At 46.7% G+C, this 15,050-nt stretch overlaps 1 protein-coding gene across 2 annotated transcripts in view; it reads right to left on the bottom strand.

Annotated features, from left to right (window-relative positions):
* Window positions 1-10,249, bottom strand: part of PLXNB3 (plexin B3) — a 446,830-nt gene extending 436,581 nt beyond the window's left edge. Inside the window, exon 1 of one of the 2 annotated variants that reach the window (XM_069645379.1) lies at window positions 9,806-10,249. The gene's annotated coding sequence lies outside the window, so the exon portion shown is untranslated. The remainder of the gene's footprint in view (window positions 1-9,805) is intronic. The other variant, XM_069645380.1, reaches the window with a different exon arrangement.
* Window positions 10,250-15,050: the final 4,801 nt, after the last annotated feature.

Below are 15,050 nucleotides of genomic sequence, written 5' to 3'. Positions count from 1 at the left end.
AGAAGACTGCCCAAAAGACAGTAGGGATGGCAATATTGGTAGATGTGGACACTAAGACGGATAAGCAAACAGACTGGTGATCCACTTCTGTTTCACCTAAACCAAAGTCCATCGTTCCCCCCCGGCACACAATTCTGTTATCCCCAAGACCCTCGTAATTACGTGAGACGCGGAGTGCTCTGCAAGCCAGATGGAGTGCTGCTACCTGACCTGGTGCATGGACGAGCACAAAGAACTCCAGTGACCTGTGGGGGAGAGAGGGGGCAAAGGTATGGATCCTCAAGGTACCCAACAAAGGGGATGGTTCTCCGAGAAGTGTGGTTGAGGACTCGGCCAGAGGGGAGAATGATAAGAGGCAGATTAATGCGTCATTCATCACGCCGGCCCCTCCCCCATCTGCATGCTACAGAAATAGAAGAGGCACATCAGTTATAGCATTTGACTCCTCCCCACCCCCATACCGCAGGTGTGAAAGACGGTACTCACTGAGACAACCCTACCGCAGGGGCATTGCAGGCGATCTGAATCTGCAAGCTATGGGGGATATGAACATGTGATCAAGATGACGAAAGCAAATGACGAAACTGCTTAACACTGAAACACGTAGGTTCATTAGACACGAAGTACATACGCATCCACCATAAAGTTACACAAACAATAGGTCAAATTGCACTTAAAATATGAAGAATATACTTGCATCCAATAGGCTTGAAAATATATGCTGAAACGCAACACGCATAAGAAAACATAAAGCTGCCCTAATGCTGAATGCAACTAAAACGAGTGGCCATGTAGAACAAGATGGACGGCACAGCCAAGTTTGATGAATGGGAGACAGTAAAAAGCCTCATAGCTGCAGGGGAACCTGGTTCATCGAGTTAGCAGAAAAGCCAACCCTAAACAGCTCAGACAATAGGTGTGTATGCATTGCCATGGTTAACATGGAAGTAAAGTTTGGACCGACACTGAGGAGAACAGACGATAACAGTTCCCAGGTGAAGGACACAGTTCTTTCAGAATGAATAAACAGAATGCTGGACAGTCAGGTTCCAAATAACTAAGTCTTAATATCGAGAGGAAAGTAGCTCAAACAAGTCTCTAGATGCCACGATGGGTAATGACATCCACATTAATGGGGGCTAAAATACTCAAATGCTAAGCAGAATGATCCACAATGTGGTCTCCACACACACATGCCCTGCAGTTGGAGGATAATGCCTTTTCATTAGATTTAGAGACAGACAGATCTTCGTTCCCATCCAGCTCTTGGGATGAAAGATACAAGGTATCGCAATGTTGAAAGCTAAACGTCCTGGTCTGTGGCCTCGAGAATCAGAAATGGTAACCTTATTGGGAAAAGTAGCACCTTGGTGACGTTCTCACCAACCCCAATTGTTGCTCATGAAACCCAAAGTATTTAGATGCCAACAGTCTCGGCCCAAGTGGGAAATTGTACATCGAAGACATTGTGACACAAGGAGGACAATTTGTCCCTTCTTCCCACGCGGGTACCCCCCCTGTGAGGCTGAGGGGTCGAGGCAAGTGGGACCTCACAGGGAGAGACTCACCCTTTTGGACAAGGCCTAGTGTTCCTGTGAGAAACTCCCCGATGCCCTCCAAGTGATGGTTTACATAGACTTAATGAATACCCCAGAACGTTATAGGTTTCATGAAGATAAAGCAAACCTAGATTATCAACAAAAGTGAGGATATCCTTTAAATCAGTCTTCAATGGGCTGTGCCGAGGATGCTGAAAAGGGATGGCAAGCAAAGAACCAGTGAGAGGAGGCGGAAAGCTTCAGAATACCAGGGGACGACCCCTGTACGCAACACAGCGGAAAGAGTCAGAACTGTCGCAGACCGTGGAGCCTGCGTAAGCTCGAGCGGCGCCTACGTGGAACGAGAAATGATGGGAGACCAGCATGCGAGAACGGAGGAAATCCAAATACGTTGGAACTGAGAGTTTGGTGGTGGCCAGCAAGCCCACACAAGGACGCAGACACGACCAGCGGGAGGGAGGAACCCCCGAAGCAAGTGCAGTCATCAGTTCTATCCACAAGGGACGCACATGAAACATCAAGAAACCGACAGAGTCCAAAGTCCTACAGGTACTGGCAACATTATCCCTGAACACAAGGTAATACTGGAACAGGAAAGTTAAAAGGGATAAATTAAACAAAAATGGTCCCAGTATGAATGCAAATTCAGACTATATTAATGAGATAACATACAAAAAAAACGAGAAATAGGGTAGGAATCTTGCCGCCTTGGGAAAAGGGAAAAATCAATCCATATCTGAAGATAAGAACAGAAACCAAAGAGACATTTGGGAAGTCAAGACGATAATAAGCGCACCCCAGGAAAAGGTGATTTATAATTGGAGTGGAGTAACCAAAATCCCTGAGAGGAGAACTATATACAACGGGGTCTGGAGTCCTACAAGAGAGAAGCAACTTGAGCATAACAAAGACAATCTCTAAGGAAGAGGACAAGGAGGCTACCAGTCCCCAAAAAGGACTTCAGAATTTAGTCCAAAGGGATAAGCAGAGACTGTTTACATATGGTCTATTGAGTAGAACAAAATAGTCAAGAAAACCCCCTATGAAGGAACACAGCACCCAGGAGAAGGGAGTCATTCTCCTGTCCTTAGTTATACTAGTGCTAGGGTAATATTTGGACAGTGGACAGACTTATTTTGGACATTCACTCTGACCGACAAGCACCTTAATTAGTGAAATAGGTAGGAAAACCCTATAGACGTAGGGAAAGGTAGGCATTTCCATTTATTTACTTATTTTACTTTAAATAAACTATACAATAGTAAAAATGTCTTCACAGCGTATGCGTCTCTGATCCTCCACAACATGTAACATGTCACAAGGGACCAGACATACGGTAAAGAGGAACAGGAATTGTGTAAATCCCTGGGACACGCCATATTTGACTAACTTGGAAGAGGGCAACGCATTGGTTGATGACCTGCTACTACATCCAGTAGTCATGTGAAAGGTTGCAGAGGTCGAGGAGTGTCATCAGTGACTACTGTTTGCTCCCTAGGGGCCAGGTTTAAGCAAAAGAAAAGGTAACTACTTTGCACCAATTGTTGACTTCAACAATGTTTGCAAAATAGAATTTCTGTTAAGCATCAAAAAAATGTCCATATAGTAAGTTGGGTGCACGCATTGTGGACACGCCGCGAGTTGCGCACATGCATTGTGGCCAGGGGTCGTTAGCCCCAAGCCCTGATTTTGCATCCTGGATGTTTGCTTTTCCAGGGTTGAGGGATACTTTGCATCCGTTTTTCCTTCTGGAGGAGAACGGCTTATTAAGCATCAACGTAGCTTCTGTAAACAACGGAGCGCTTTACACGTTATGGGGGTAGGAAAGGTTACACAGCGAGGGAAGCAGATCGCAAGAGGTCACTAGGAGGGAACCAGGGAGGCAGGCATTGACATTCCCTCAAGAGTAACACAGGTGACTGGATTTCCTTTGTTTCACTCAAATCTAACAGACTTAATGTGTCAAGCAGTCTATTGTATAAAACAAAAGAAATTGTGCACCTATGAAATAGCACAATGCGCAGCAACACTGGTTTGTCAGCGGCAGGGCTCAGGCTGGAATATCAAGCACGGGACAATAAAAAAAAAAAGCCCGTTTTTTGTATTGTCCTCTGCTGGGGATTCAAACCCGGGCCTTGCCGATGACAAGCCAGTGTCACATCATGAACAAAAAAGGGGGGGATTTTATATAATTATCTCAACACAAATCCACACCACTCTCAGAAATCGTGGTTACAACAGATATTGATAATAACAACATTAATTCAATCAAAAATTAATCACTAGTAACAAAAATCCTCGCATTCGCTCAAAGATAAGTAAAACTTCACCAATATTCGGTTCCTAATCACAAAAACCTACATTAACTCATTGGCGAGCAGGTGCTAATGTTTCTCCCGTTTAGGGGCTTTCTCCAGGCACGGTGCTTTAAAAATAATCATTCATAATCAATTCCACTGTATTTCTCAACACTATTATTTTGTTCCTATTCATATGCTAACAAACAAGTTGTAACATTCTAGTTCCTACATTATTCATTCATGTTCACAGTGCATGGTAGGTTCTGGTTCAAGACTGGTTGCTTTTGCGCGTTACAACCACCAGACGACCCATGCAGCTGAGGTGGTTTAGCTGTAATAGTGAGCTCATATTATGAGTTATACGCAATATTAGGGGAGCGCTAGGTCACGTTGCCAAACACAGACTAGCTTACCAGTGTCACACCCTACCTGTGCTCTTTTGTAGGTGCTGGTTTCCACGGAATGCTTGACACAGTCTATTGAATGAAACAAAACGAATTGAGCACTAATGAAACCGCACAGTGCAATTCACTGGCTGTTCAACGGCAGCGCTCCGGTTAATCCCCAGCACAAGCCAACAATGTTCCAAAAAGGAACCTGGCAACTTTTGTATTGTGGTGTGATGGGGACACTTCTCGGCCACGCCCATAATTTAGGCCACACCACCTTGTTGCAGCCCCCCAGCCCTCAATTTCTTACCCCACTTAAAGCACTGGTCTTTATACAGTCTATGCATCTAGTTGAATCACCTGGACCGGTTTCACTTCCCGTAGCGGTCCGTCTTGCACACCCTCTTTTCCACCCTTTCTCCATCTGCATGTCCACACTGCCCCCACTTTCTGCATGTCCACCCTGCCCTGACTCTAGAGGTCCAGAGTCTTCCAGTAGGCGAGCAGATAATGAATAGTGAGGGAGGCGTCTTGTCTGGGCTTGCCCCGGCAAGGAAAATTGAGTATTCCAGTTTGAGTTGAACTGTTCCTGGGTATTTCAATCCTCATTTTAGGAACACCTGCTGAGGGTGGGCATCTCTCTAGACACCATCCCTCAAATTCATTTTCCTATATAGGCCATGCCATCCCACTCCCGTCACACACAGCGGTTGTGTTATGCGATGGCATCGTGCTATGTTAAGCCCTGTGTTGCCGCACTATTCAAGCTACAGAAATCAAGTGGTAGCAGCTTCCCAGTTTTCGCAACAAAACTCTGGAACTCCCTACCAGTTGCTTTAACAGCTGAACCCTCCTTCCCCCGCTTCAGGAAAAATGTAAAAAACGGGCTCCTTGCCCAGGAGGCTCCATAAATGTATGCTTCACACTGCTATTTTTTTTATTACTTAACTATTGTATTGCTATACCTCCTCTATGTACTGTAACTATGCACTGTACTTTTAGTATTGTTGCGGTGTAACTCATTGTGTAACCCCACGAAATGCGCCCAGATACCCGAGGATTCAGTGCGCTATATAAATAAACAAACTATATGGTTATGCTGTGGTACTAGGCTGGCTATGCTTTGCTAAATCATGCTAAAATTGTTATGTTGTTGAGTCCTGGCTTTGGCAGACAAGGGAACCAATGCATACTTTTCACCCCAAAAGCAGTTTCGGATACAAAAACACCCCTCGGCTGAAGCACTGGGCCCTACCATTGGGACATCACCCAGCCGGGCGACACCCCAACACCCAGCCCCCCCCCCCCTTAACCTCAGGAAAGGATTCCATCTGCTGATCACACAACCACAGTGACTAATCCACACGAGACGTGAACTTCCACCATGACACAGCCCGCAACGGTGGAGAAGCCCTAGCAAGGAGACGGCATCCACAGACAATAAACCGAGGCAAGTATTGGCAAAGCCAACAGGCATGGGACTGCCATTTTCCAGGCACTGCCCCAATGGTACTTTCATAGGAAGGTAACAGCTGAAAAATGGTGCAAGTACCTGTGCATACGATGTTAATGCTGATACACTAGCCAAAGCCGTTGCCAATGCTTGCTTTTATTCTCTCACAGACACACACACACACACACACGTTGCTTATAAATCAAGCGGTGAAAGGCACACTTGGGGGGGGGGGGGGGGAGACATTTTTATTCTAACTGTAGTATATTTACAGCTGCAGTTAGGCAATCAACTCTTGGAAGACTGCTTTGAAATAACACTGGCAGGCACTTTTAGCACACTGTTTGATGTTACTGCTTGATAATGCTACCTCCCAGGAGGATGTGTTTTGGGTGAGAAGGAGCAGGTAGTGGCTGGGAATAGACATAGGGACATAGGGATTAGCATGCCAGTAAATCTCCCACAAGCCGTGTGCACCCATCTGCCACCCCATCTCCCTCCTGTTATACTCCAATGCAACAGTTTCGGCTTATAGGTGGCACTTTAGTGCCACGTAATTGCCAAAACTAAAAATAATACAGTAAAGCCCCACCCCCGGCAGTCCAGCGCACGGTCCAGTAAAATACACACACACACGTGTCAATCATTAACTTGCATATTGATTATTTTTTTGCATGCAGTGAGTGGCTAATACCTGCCCGATTTTATCAACCAAAAAAAACAGCAATCGGCTCAATCCCCAGCTTTTTAAGGTTTAAGTGAAGGGCTCCACGCAATCCCGTTTCATTCCCTTAGGTAGAAGGAAGGAAATGGGTCGGAATAAGACAGAGCTATGCTCTGCCAAAAACCGGAGTGTCATTCATTCTGTGTGGAGAAACTGCCGCGAGCCTCCTTCACGTTATGCGCCTGGAGTCTCAAAGCGTGCGGAGATTTAACAAACTGCACCTGAAAGTCTTCCTTTGCTCGCCATAACCAGTGCAAGATTAAACCCTGTGGACGCCCCTAGTAAGTCGCAATGTGCCCCCCCCACCTCACAGATTATCTCCTGATAATTTTCTGCACTGCTTTATTTTGATCCGTTGTTGCGGAGCCCCTAAAAGGAGTGGCGCGGATAGGCCGGTGCCTACTGGGCCTAATAGATCATCCGGCAAAGACCATAACAGCCCCAACAATGAAAGGATCCAAGGCTGTCTACATACGTTTCCTTTCCTGCTCTGCGCACATTTTACTGTCACGGTGACTATTCTGACAGATGACATGATCATCTTACCCAGGGTGCAAGGCACCCTGGGTATGATACACATCTCTTAATTACTCTTACAGACATGATCAATACTTGGTGGTAAAACTTATGGTCCCAAAATGCACTGGTTTTATGCAAAGCAGGCAATATTCAGGGCCTCCGCCCTTCAATCACACCAATCCGCCCCCTCCTACATGCTAGTCCCTTCCCCCGCGTGTCAAGGGGTGCTCCCCAGGTAAATTGTGTCCATTTCCAGCACTGCTTGGGTTCACCCGGCTGGGGGGGGGAGATTCAGACCTTCGCTGGAGGGGCTTAAATAGCGGCTGCCAATCAAACAAGTACTTCACAGTTCCGCCCTCTTGTTAATGCAGCCTTCTGTCCTTTTCTGCCACTGCAGGAGGGGCTCAAAGCGCCCGGAGGCAGTTGGAAAGCATCATGTTAGCGCTATGTACGACACAACAAAACACAGGGCCATGTATGCTCTTTCGTTCCTGTATCCAGTCTCATCTACCTGCATCGGCCTCCACTGCACCCCACGCCTGTACACAGCTCTCCACATTGCTGCCCCCCCCCCCCCCCACGATCTAGGAGCATTCCCGCCACAGGTGCTAATCCATCATCCCTGATCTGGACCATCCTCGCCCCCCATTTCACCCCAAAAAAGGGGGGCTCGGGTAACTGGACTACACCCCACTTGTCAAGAAAGGGAGAGGCGAATGCTGCCAGAGGTATTGCAAAAGCGGTGCAATGATCCCGAAAGTGCCCTCCCCCCACCCCCCCAGCAGCAACACAAGAGTGGGCGGGGAAAAACAAAAAGAAACCCATGATCCTTGGATTGTGTAAAATTGTGCCCTCTAGATTGTGTGCCCGCCAAAGAGGAGCAAGGGAACATTTAAAAGGGGTTGTATTACAGGAGGTTGACGCTCCCAGACACATTTTAAAAAGCCATTTTGATTTTTACCTAAAAACGGAGGCTAGCAAGCAGTGAAGCAATCTTAAAAGGGGTAACACATTTAATTAGGCCGAGGCATAGGCCGAGGCATAGGCCATCTGAGAGCAGCCTGGGTGACCCGCGTTCCCGCTGCAAGCAATTCGTCGATTAACGCTACACTTTCCTACCAGACAACCGCCCAACCCCAGAAACAAAGTAGCGCAAGACTTTTTTTCGCGATTAAGAATATCCGCAAGCGAGCGCCCGGGAAAGCGAAGCGTCAAGGAGAGGGGAGGGGAGGACCAGGTAGCGATGGCCCAGGAGAGCCACAGCCAAGCTGGGGGCGCCAAGCACGCTGTGGGCGGTTGAATGAATACGATGTAGATGACCATAGTTTGAAAACGCATTACATTTTTGTAAACACACCCCCTAGGACAATGGACGCCACAACAAAAAGTACACAGGACATTCCAGATTCAGAGAAACCGTTTAACCCATACGGCTGATGTGTGGTGTGAGGTAGTTATTTATTTATTTTAAACAGAAATTAAACGTTTCACAATCAATTTCACACAAATACATTGCTGGTTACAACACACATGGAAGCAAGAGAGAAAAGGGAAACAATCCAGAATTCCTAAAGAAAGAGATAAACGCCAAGTTCTGCATGAGACAACCATATAAGCCACACACAGACACAAAAAAAAAAAAGATACAGTAAAAACGTGTACTGCCTAGCAAGCAAGTAAAGGCAATCGTTAAGAGCTAAATTAAAAGTTGCCAGCCATGGTGAGTCAGTCATATAGAGAAAGCACGTTTGAAACCTGACAGTAGGTAAATGAAACCAGTAGGAGCTCCACCACCGCTAGGACCCTCGTCTAGAGTGAGCGTCCAGTGTTGCCCGGGAACCGGCTGCAGTTGCCACCTTTCCTTAAATCCTAGTTCTGCAGATCAATCAGTACGATATTAGTATTCACTGGTGCATGGCTCTTAGTTCTCGACACATGTTTCGCTTGAAATGAGCTTCATCAGGACCAACATTTTAATAAAATGATGTAGCTGAAGGAAAATCCCCTATACTATGGTGGACATGAAAAGGCAGGTTTAAGAAATGCCAGGATCAGATACTAAAGTAGTGCATGTCTACAACAATAGGAGGTGCGGGCAAAGGACCTCCCTACCAAGAGTCAGGGAAAATCCAAGGTGTCCAAGACATGCAATATTAAGAAGAAACAATAGTACACACCAGAAGACATGTAAACCATAATTGGCCCTACATAACAAACAGAATGACGGTGCTCATCTCCTGTGGAAGTTAGACTTCTCCTCCGTCCCCAGAGCCGGAAGTAGCTCCTGCTTCCCAGGAGGAGGCGGCTGCATACCCAGGAGTTACGTTCAGCTCCTGCTCATCAACTCTTTATTTCGACCACTGTGCGGTGTGAATGGGAGCGGCCTGGAGGAAGGTGGGGTACCCCTCAGGGGCTTCCTGGGAACCGCGATGTACTTACAGCGGAGTCTGAGGTCCACCCTGCAAGGTGCACTACAGAACACTCATACATTTATAACACTAAGCTACACGCAGGGGTGTCAAGAAGGCAAGGCTGGTCGCAGGAGGTTAGGGCAGACCAGGAGGCTAGAAGCGAAGGACTGGGATATTGGGAGGCCGAGGCAAAAGTGTGGGGGGGGTGCAGAAGTGGGGAGCAAGGGTTCCCGGAGCTTGGGCCCAGAAGGTGAGAGGCGGGAGGTTTCTGGTGGGTATCCAGCACACTGGCGCGTAGAGCCGGAGGCACAGGCGTATCGGGAAGCTGAGGCAAGTTGGCAACCCGAGAGCAGGGCTGGTTCAGTGGGATGGGCGCGCAGACCCTCTCGAGCTTTGTTTGGGGGCAGAAGTTGAGGTACCGCGCGCGGGGCGCAGGCAGGAGACACTTACCTGCAGCTTTTGCTTCCTCTGCGCCAGACTCCACGCACGGGATCGCTGCAGATCAAGGACTTGGGCAAGTTCTCGGCACGGCTCTGCGCCGTATCCTCCTCCCTTCCCTGGGATCTCCCGCTCGGCGCGTGCGGCTCCCCGTCCTCCCTTTCCCTTGCTCTCTAGCCGGCGGGACTTCTCTCCGCTGCCCCGTGTCACTTCTCCCAGGCTCGCAATCCAGCTGCTAGCTTGTCCCCAAAACCCTGAGAGCCTGTTGCACACAGTCCACCTCTCCGCTCGATGCCTGTTGCTCCCACACTCACCCCGTCCTCCTCTCGCCAGCCCACAATGCACTGTGCCACACAGCAGCTCGGCGCCCTTCCCCTCTCCCAGAAAAGTCTGGTGATCCTGCCTGCAAGCAGCCAGGGAGCACGAGAGGCAGGCTCTGCTGCTCTCTGCTGGGGATGGTCGGGATTGCAAGGATCCCACCTCAGTCACCTGGGCAGAAGCTTCAGGTGGGGCCGCCCACAGACACACCCCTCATTTACATACACACACCTCATTTGCTGGCACGCTGGTCTTCCCGGTTAGCCACGCCCCAGTGTCAGGAAGCAGCGCGAGAGTTGTAGTAATGCCATCTGCCGGGACAGCAGGCAGTGTGGGAAGACTTAACACCATATAATGTAATGCAAAATTCCCGATTGGCACGAAATGTTATTTCATTGGGCACATGACGTAATAGACAAATTGTAATCGTGTGCATTGCCTATCCAGGATGTTTCCTATGACACAGGGAATACACTAGCATTACGTTGAGTAACACACTCATTATTGCAGCACATAGAAGCTGGAGGAATGCAGACTGCAGCGCTATATGAAAACCTGATGTGATTTTCCGTGTCTGGTCTTTTCTGGTGTCGTATGGAGTCACCTCACTGTTCTTGGTGTTGTCCTGGCGTGGGTTCCCTGCTTCCCAGGAAGGCCTCTCTTTTCCTACTATCTGGCGAGAGAAGAGTCCCGAATGCCTTTGCTGGCGCGCCAGAATGGGAAGACGTGCCTCAGAGTAGCAACTTCTCCCAACTCTCACTGTTCGCAGGTGCTGCCCGGCCAGGCAGTTCCTATGGCTTGTCTGCGGCCACCCAGTCTCTCTCCAGTCAGCGCTGTTTTTTCACAGTACGGCAGGTCACACGTTGGCAATGTACCGTGATCACATTTATTTCGTTATCCTTGACCTGCCAGCACCATCTGAATATCAGCCGTCTGCCACCCGACTAAACTCGCCCACGGTCAAGCTCCCTTTGCTCTGTACTGCCAAGATAACAGACTCCCCCCTACTACGACTACCCCGGTCAAGGCGAGGAAAAGGGAGGGGGCGATGGAGGGCGTGCAATTCATTCTGATGCAATTGGCAGGGAGCCTAGGCTCGTTATTACATCTGCCTTCAGGTTGCTTTTGCTCCCACACATACCTATTATATCAGAACAAATACACAACAAAAAACTGAAAGTAGACTTGGAGTACAAAAAATAGATGATGCCAGGAGACGGCGCACCAGTTTTCATTGGTGGTTCAGTATTTATTTATTTATTTATTTACTTATTTATTTATTTATCACATTTATAAAGCGCCTAAACCCTCAGGCATGTCTGATTCCATGAAATAGTCTGTTAGTACGGTGGAAAGGCTGGCCAGTAAAAGGAGTTCCCAATGGGCAAAAGACTTATTGCCTTCTGGGCGAAGGTGCATTTGTTGGAAAAACAGATTACACAACTCAAAATTGGAAGGTGATGCATGTTTATTAGGATTCCTCAACAAAGTTTTAGCCACTTGGTCCTGAGACATCTTCTTAATTTCTTTTCATTTCTTAAAACGTACTATGCGCACGACAAGTGCCACGCAGCTTCAAGGCACATTCCAAAGTAGAAACAGTAGCATGAACATCAACAACAATCAGGGGAGGACTGGCAACATTTGGCCGGGGGGGGGGCAAGTTTACTTTTACTGCCCACAGTGCAGCGGCCACAACTCGCAGAACAAGTAACCTCCATGCCAACCGCTCTCCCCTTCCCGCACATTCCGAAGTATATATAGTAGACATTATTGACATTTCTTTCCTTTTTATGAAACATATTTTTCAGTAATGTTTGTGTTTTTTTTTAGAGACCCAGACCCCTGGAAATTCTCCCGCTTAGCAAACATAATAAACTTATTTCATCAGAATAAAATAATTGGTGAAATGGGAAAGTTGGGATTTGAGCCCAGTTTTCAACGTGTTACAGTTTGTAATTTGACAGCAGGCTACATCTCCTCCAATCCCATCTTTACTATCAGAACAATGTAAAGAGGTGGCAAAGCGTTGAGAATTCATTGGTAGAAGAGACACTGGCGAACCAGTGGGTCTGGTTTGCTCTCAGAGTCAAACATGTGCTGAAATGACAAAATACCCATACCTGTCTTCCTACCTCCCCAGCTTACTGCAGAAAACCTATCCCTGCACCCTGTGCACCCACCCCCCACAACATAAGACCCTCACTTGTCATACTTCCTCTTCACCGGTATGCTTAAGATACATTAAAATTAAATGTATTTCTAGAGTAAAACTATAGAGTATAAACCCATATGACTGGGTGAAAGTTGAACACATTCAATACAAATAACATTGATCATTTCCTTGGGGAATTGTTAATAAATGTTGAAACCAAATATAGGCCCAGGTGCGGGGAGATAGGACATGAAGCTACCTCACCACCCATGCCTTCTGCCATGAAATTGTCTTTGTGCTTGGCCTTGCAGAATATTCTCATCCTGGGAATGCACAGGAGTGAGGCCACTCGCTATCGTGTCTGGAACTCCAAGTTCAAACTCTATTGCCATCCTTGGCTCACATGACAAGAGACCACGATTCTGGTCATTCTGCAGCATTTAAATGCTTTAAACAAATTAAATTTGGCATCCTTTTTGTTCTTTCTTGCACCTTAATGTGAGAGGATTCATACTCTGCACACTTGTTCTTCTTCAGAACAGATAGCTGACCTCGACTTTTTAGTTCTTGGCTTCAGGCCATACATCCTCACAAAGCAGCTCCACTAGCCTGCTATTCTACTGCGACACAGCTTCTCGTTCATTCTTAATGATTTGTTGGCTTACTATTTCATTATACATGTGTCCAGTTTCTGTACAATGGCAGTTGCGCCTTCATTCTATTCAATACTCATAGCTAGCCTATACGATGACTTGATCTACCTTGCGTTTCAGCGTCTGTACATTCTTCATGCTTCTGTTTTCTGCAGCACTTTGTTAAAGTGTAATCTTCTTTTCTACTTTGATAGTTCACTTGATTCTATACTTCATCATTTGTCCTCTAGGATCCATACATTATGTTCATTCGGTATCTCGGGACGTCATGCACACTTTCTTATGATGTCATCAGTTCATTTGTTTAGCTCTTTCTCATATTCCTTCATGCAGTTCCTCCTGTAGGCTGTCATCAACTCGAGGGTACATTCAATATGGTTGCCTTAATGGATACGTTCTTCCATATGCTCGCTGTATTATTGGTACAGTAGGTGAGGTTAGACAGGGCACAGTCTCATGTCTCCAATACAAAGGGGGTAAGGGAGGGTGGGATCTCCTGTGGATGCACACATCTGCTCCTCTTCATTCCCCCCTCTGGTCGAGTCCTCGACCACCTTCTTGAGTTTTTCTGCTTCTTTGGATCTTTTCTTGAAGAAAGGTTTCTTTGGTATCCATATATTCATCACCCCCTTCAGGGTGTCCGCAGTTTTGATATGTTGATCCACACTCAAGGTCATGTAATAACATTCTCCACTTGGGGTACAGAAGATCCAACATACCACATTATTCCTATGATCCTTTGGGCACCAGAATTCTGTTCCTTCAGGTGCCAAAATACTTGCTTTTATATAGTCTCTGATGGCACTATCGGTCAGCACATTGTCTTCTGGTTCACCCTTTGTGTCAATCATTATCTTCATTCCCACTGCTTTCTTTGCTGTTTTCTGGCATTGTCCAATTATTATCCTTATGATACAGAATCCAAACATTATTATCACCAATATTCCTCCAAAAAACCTGAATACATTTGCCATACAATAAGGAATCCATGAGAACAGGAACAAGAACCAACTATTATCTCTAATGGCTTCTGACTCATCTTCCATTTTTGTGTACAGTTCTGTCAACATTGATATAGCCTCCGTCAAAGTCCCGTTCTTGCCGTTGTGAGATGGTGTGAATGTACAACACAATGGCCCAATCTTGGCGCAAACACCTCCTTCCATTGCTGTAATCATGTCAAGGACATTTCTATTCTGGAGGGTTGTCAACTCTATGGCCCTCAGTTCTTCTTTTATGGTGTTAAATCCTTTTATAGTGGCATTGATTGTTTGCAGCAGCTCCCACATGGTGATCTGCAGCCATTTGGCATTCACTGCTGTTTGAATTCTAGGTGTGAACATAGATGTTAATATCACTGCAGCCTTGCTGAGCAGTTTGTGTTCGTCAGGAATGTCTCTATAAGCCTTTAGTGATTTTTGTGATAAATAATTCCCTCTCTTCATCCCCCAGAGTTCTAGTGACCTTCTTTTTCTCAGGTACTCGTCCACTTCAGGTCACTTCGTGAAATCACCAATGCTGGAACATGGATATATACCAAGGAACACACTCCACCCCCATTCCTGGGCAGTTTCATATATACTCTAGATCCGCAGCCCCACTATCGATACATTAAGACAGCCATTCCTCTGCTCATTCCTGGAACATCAATTATGGGTTTGCACTTGTTATTCTCTCTAACTCGATTTTTTCCCTTGCTCCAAAAGCATAGTGTTGCATTAACCAATGGGCCTGCTTCGTCTTCCATCCATGTCAGCAGTTTAGAATACTTGGCCCATGACTTTAGACACTCATTATTCACCTTCTGTACCTCTTGCACTGCTTCATTCCTTACAGATGAGCTACACAGGACAACAGTCTATCTTCCCATCCTTTGCTTGTACTCGCTCGTCCATAGTTCCCAGCATCCAGACATTCCAGCCTTTTCCGTCATGTCAGACCAATTCATCCTCTTAATTTCTTCAGCAATCACCTTATCTCGTTCTGCAGAAGGATACAAGCATCTTATCTGTCCATCCAGCCTCCTTTTCCATTTGTGTTGTCTTGATATAATCATCCTGATATGGAAATTACTGTCTTGATCTCCATCGCAAGGTTTCCCAGTTCCCTTGAAAATGTCCTCTACTACTAC

Source organism: Ambystoma mexicanum, chromosome 2p, assembly GCF_040938575.1.
Source record: "Ambystoma mexicanum isolate Mex_15411 chromosome 2p, UKY_AmexF1_1, whole genome shotgun sequence".
Taxonomy (NCBI): domain Eukaryota; kingdom Metazoa; phylum Chordata; class Amphibia; order Caudata; family Ambystomatidae; genus Ambystoma; species Ambystoma mexicanum.
Note: the sequence above shows the minus strand (reverse complement) of the source record. Positions and strands in the feature narration are given on the sequence as shown.